Source organism: Pan paniscus, chromosome 12, assembly GCF_029289425.2.
Source record: "Pan paniscus chromosome 12, NHGRI_mPanPan1-v2.0_pri, whole genome shotgun sequence".
NCBI lineage: Eukaryota > Metazoa > Chordata > Mammalia > Primates > Hominidae > Pan > Pan paniscus.
The window spans coordinates 43,934,996-43,940,995 of record NC_073261.2 but is presented as its reverse complement, the minus strand read 5'-3'; positions in this window follow the sequence as shown (position 1 = coordinate 43,940,995).

The window sequence follows — 6,000 nt, the reverse complement described above, 5'->3', positions numbered from 1 at the left end:
TAAAAATATATAAACATACATGTGTGGTATGCATATATGTGTATAATCCCATGTAACTTTTTGTAAACAAATTTCTAAAAAAACATATTTTTCCAGTGCTGCTTTGTGCTACTGACTTCTAGAGTTTTATAGTTTTTCTAAAATAATGTAATTCCTTATCTTGGATTGGTATTTGGCCCCAAATAGTTTCTGTATTCCTATAAGTGACTTAAATAATTTCATTGTAGGCAAATGCTCTTTCAGTTTCATCTGAAAGCCAAGCCTCTCTTCATTTCTAGTATAATCATTGATTAGAGTTGAAAATTTTTTACAAAACCAAAAATAAAAACAAAATAACAATAGTGAAAGTTAATGTGTTAGATGACTGCTTGAGTGTTTTGCATGCTTACCTGTTAAAATTTATACAACCAACCAATGAAGTAGTCATTTCTGTGACCTTCCTCTTACGGAGGAGGCTACTGGGGCTTTTAGAGGTTTGTTTGCCTAAAGCCAGAAAACCAAGACTACGGGTGGGCTGATATTTGATTGCCCATCTAGAAGATGCCAGAGCTCTAAGTATACAAATATAAAAGGGTCAGAAATAGTCTTAATATTCTGTTTTCCTCAACAATTATATAGATCTGAAATAAATGCAATATAACATGATTTTATATAATAAAGAAGATTCAATATAAAAATAATTTTGTGTAAATCAGGTAAGGGCAAAGATAGTCACATAAAGATGGGAGCTCTAACAAAAACGATGTGAACTACAAGAAAGAATGGATTTCTCTGGTGAAAGATGCCTGCATTTGGACTGAAGTAATGTAAAAGTTAATTATTTTACATAATTTAAAGTCTCTGTTATTTCTTTTTTCAAGATCTGTGCATCGTTCAAATGCATATGTGCAACCTATAGCTTAAAAACTGTTACAGAGTAATATGTTAATAAATATTTGTTGAATAGATTAATGTTTATGATAACTTACCCGCTATATAAGAAAATGGATGATAAATTTAAGACTGTAGTTATATACTCATTCTTGACTAAAACAAGAAAGGTATAATTGGGCAGGCATTGCTACTGCCTCTTGAAATTTTGTATTCTGTGAAGCTTAAAATGCCTATTTACATACACAGCGTAACTGTCTGAAGTATATGTGAAATATTCATGTAGAATTCTGTAGAGGAAGAGCAGTACTGATTAAAAATATGATGTCTGCGGAGGAACAACATAGATGAAATGCAAATTTCAAAATATTAATTTTTTTGATTAAGGTCAGGTGGCAGAAGATACAAACAGCCTCCATGGTGGAGTGAAGAGGGATACATAATCTTAAATTTATACTCTAGTCTTTGAAAAGCATTCTAACTGATTATGACAAATCAATTTATTTCTGGTATACATTAAAATGGATAAATAGGTTTGCTTACCTCTCAGTTTTGTTAGTGATTTAAATATAATAATGTGTTCAACTGAACTTTGTCAATGATAAAGTAAAACAAAATAAGGGGTTTATGGAAAGGATGTTAAGTAATTCTTAGTCCAATGCTCATCTCGGAAATCCACTTTAATCCTGCTTTGATAGCCTAAGGGTGAGCATCCTTCTCTATAACATTCAGTTTTTTAAAAGTGGGTATACATAACCTAATGAATTATGTGAGGCATTATTTTTGTCTTATTGAATCAACATTAAACACTGCCCAGTAATGTAAACCATGACTGTTGCCTGTACAATTATTTTTTTCAGCGGGGCTATTTCTCTTTCCTGTGCTTCAGTATAGGTCATGTTTCTTTAGGGTAAGTGAGACAATCACTCATTTGTAAGCCATCTTATGCCATGACTCTGTTTGTGGAAAACACACACACACACACATACACATATACACACATACAGCTTTTTTAAAAAAATAATTGCTACCTGTGAGAGAATCTACTTTTCCTCAGCCCAAACTATTACTTGTAAACCTAAGAAAATTTTGCAGAGGGAAGCCACGGCTTGGCTGAGAAATATCTGGCTGGCTGTCATAAAAATTTGTGCTTCGATATTTCTGGCTTAAATCCGAAAGGACATTCTGAACAAGTCTTATGAAAAAAGACAAAGAGAGAAAACAAAGTTAAACCGAAACTTCCTTTTTTAGTCTTTCCAGTATCCCCCTTTTCTCTCCTTCTCTTCAGAATAGTGCCAATATCTTAAGACAGAGTTGAGAAGAAAATTATTAGCAGCAATAATAGCCTTATTATGCAATTGCAGCTTTCATTTGTAATTCGATATTCCTTCCTATTTTATTTTGCTATCTTCTTAGAAATATGTAACAACTTTGCCATTAATAAAAAAATTCAGGGTTTGGGTTAACAATGTCAAAAGTTTGACAAAATAAAATCAAGTGTATCTCAAAATTTTGTGTATTCTACATTTTAACATTAGAACATATAAACAAATCTAACAAGTTATCTTTCTTTACTAGTTAAGAAAATGTGGTTTCCTGGAGGAATAACAGGGAAGTAGAATCGCCCTGATACACTTTAAATGCAGACCCCTATATTTTAAATAGGGAGTCCCCAGTAATTTTCAAGTACCAAAATGATACTATCTTCAATCATTCAAGTATTTTGCGGTCTTTTATTCCACAAATTCATATCAATCTATATCACTATTGCATATCTGGAAATGTTAAAAGAAGTGAGAATATGTTAGAGAATAACAACAAAAATCAGAACACACTGAAAATCAACAGAAAAAGTACACAATGATATTTTCACAGCCTTTTCTTATTTAGGTTATTAGGATGCACTGTGAGGCAGGTGTTTTAAATTCTATTGTATGTTTGAGAATTTAATTGGTAGTAGACCTTGAACCTGGATTGTTATTAATAAATATTTAGACTAAAATAAATTTTACTCCATAACTTGCTGACCATCAGGAATTTCTCAAAATGCTAATGCTCTTTTCCACACAACTGGCCTTCCTGATCTCACAAGAGCATAGGTTCCAAGAAATCCGGGAGCATGTAAGTTTCTTCTGGCCATTTTATCTCCAGACTCTAGCACAGTGCTGGGAATTTAGAAGGCACTTAATAAATATTTGATAGTATGTGTCATTATAAAAAAGTTTCTTAGTTTTTCTCTCTTCTTTCACTTTCCTAAGATAAAACCTTCTGTGGAATTGTTTTGTAGAAATGCTTTACATCACATTAAACCAATGGGCGTGGTGCCTTGATCAGGAAAGACCAGGGACAGATGATGAGTCTTTCTCTTTCAGGAAAGAGGAAGAAAGCACATGTATTTTTATTCATTTGTGCTGTCTGCTGTGGCCAAGAACATCCTGCACATAAAAGAATCAATATTTTTTTGAGTTGCAGACTTAGCCTCAAATGTAAAAGCAATACTAGAGTGCAGTGTTTTGAAGTGAAAAGGAAAAAGGAAAGAAAAAAATTTTGATAAAACTTTAATGTAATTCTTTTTTCATTTCCAAGAATGCCTTTTCAATTTATGTTGATAGAGTTATAAGAAATAGGCAGCATCCTAACTAGAGTATTAAGAGAATACTATTAATGTAAATAAATGCAATAAGAATAAAATAGAATGTAGTTTATAATTCCCCAGAAAGAGGAGTGATTGTTTTTCTGCCAAAAATAAAAATAAAAATCCTTTTGAGATTAGCATTTTCAAAGGGCCCGAATCTTTAAACGGATTTAAGTTTTAAATTCACAAGTGGATTAAACCATGGCAATACAAAAAGTAAAATATCTTACCTGCCTGTGAAATATGTTTTACAAGATACTCCCAGGATGGATATGGTAAAAAAAAAAAATGGTGTTCACAATGACTCTAGGCAAATACAACTTTGGAGTTTTAATATTATTTGGCCAAGTCTTGTTCTCTCCCTTCCTTACTCCCTACCTCCTCTCTGTTTTTCTTTCTGTCTCTCTCTTTCTCTCTCTCTCTCTCTGACTCTCTCTCTCTCTCTCTCACACACACACACACACACAGGCACAGATACACACATGCAATATGTATACATATATTAAACTTTACTCAAAATATTCAGTACTATTCTTTTCTTGGTTTCATCCACCACTTCACATTTTTATCATGCAACTTGTTTGTTCTCTCGTGAGCTCTGAATGGGTTTTTTTTGACTAATTGTGATATCTTGTAAAAGAAAAATACTGTTATAATCAGGACCTGAAACTCATGATACAAAGAAAGAGCTGCATAACTCTCAGTTAGCTACTTTTCCACTAGCGTTTGTCAAAAAATCATCCAAGAATCAGGAGTTCAAATAAGTTTTATGATCTGCTGTAATTAATAGTTACTTGGATATTCCATACTGCTTCAATTTTTGATGTTATGGAAGACACACACACACAGAAGTCGGAGTAAATTAAACATATCGAGGATAAACTATGCTCATAACTTTAAAGCAGTCAGTTTACCACTGGACACTTAAGGACATCATATTTCCTATTGCTTTAGGTGTCCAGATTCCTGAAATTTCTTTATCCCTCTCAACATTTTATTTCGAGAAAGAAAATGCTATTATTGAGCAACAAATGATGCCAAAGATTTAAACTTTCAGAGATTTGCATCATTTTAAGTGATATCAGTGATGCGAATCAAGGAGTTATAGATGTTAACAGCTTGAAAGAGATATGAGGGAAGCCTCCAGCTGATGTGCACTTCTGCTGGGTAGCTAAGCTTCGTTTATGCCCATTCAATGGCATAATACAGAAATATATATATAAGCATCTTTCCCAGATATCCCACCTGCATCTTGTGCCCTACAGACCTTTTAATTTGCCTGCACTGAGGAAAATTCACTTCCTATTATGCTTTTTTGTATTATTTATTTATTTATTTATTTATTTATTGAGATGGAGTTTTGCTCTTGTTGCCCAGGCTGGAGTGCAATGGCGTGATCTTGGCTCACCGCAACCTCTGCCTCGCGGGATCAAGTGATTCTCCTGCCTCAGCCTGCCGAGTAACTGGGATTACAGGCGCCCACCACCACGCCCGGCTAATTTTGTATTTTTAGTAGAGATGGGGTTTCTCCATGTTGGCCAGGCTGGTCGTGAACTCCCGACCTCAGGTGATCCGCCTGCCTCGGCCTCCCAAAGTGCTGGGACTATAGGTGTGAGCCATCACGCCCTGCCTAATATGCTTTCTTAGTTAACATTTACTTTTTACCAAAGGCTGTAGTGCCTCCTTTTTTTGTATAATGGGAACTTTTTGGAAGAAGAATATTGTAAGATCAATATTAACTTTTATCATGATCAACATAGTCCATTTTATTTTCTTGCCATTTACTTTAGGTTCAGTATGAAATTCCCTAGTGATACCAAATCATCTAGAAAATATATAACAAAATCATGACATCTTGTTGAAAACAAACTGATCTTTGTTTATGTATATCAAAGCTTAGCAGAGACAAATGGTGCTCTAAGTAGGTTTTGACTCTAACAGGGTTGATCCCATAGAGTCATAGTATTTTTAACTTTTTAAATCATTTCCACATGCCTAATGTTGTGTGATCCTCAAAATAACCTTGCTGAGAGAAGAACTGTTATCTGCATTTTATAGAACTGGAAAATGTGCTTAAAGCCAGAAAAGTGATTCAGTATCTTCATACAGGTAGTTGTTGCACAGTGAGAACTGGAAAGAAGGGAAGTGTGCCCAGAACCAATAAAGCATGATGCATTTTCTGCTTATGCCTTCAAATGCATCTGAACTATACTCACCCTTTGTTTTCATGATCCAGTGGCACATCGGTACCTCAACCCCTTGCATCATCTTGAAGACCATTCTTTCTCTTTTCAACAAATTTGTACATGTTGTCCCTAAAATATTCTTGAGATATTTTTATTCCTATGGTTTCCTGACTGGTCCTGTGTATTTACCACATGTCAATCTAATCACCACTTTCTTGGAGAGGACTTTCCTTCCCACTATTCTGTCCTCTACCAAAGATTTTGTCTTGTATTATCCTATTACTTTCCTTTAAATTCCTTACAGTAGTT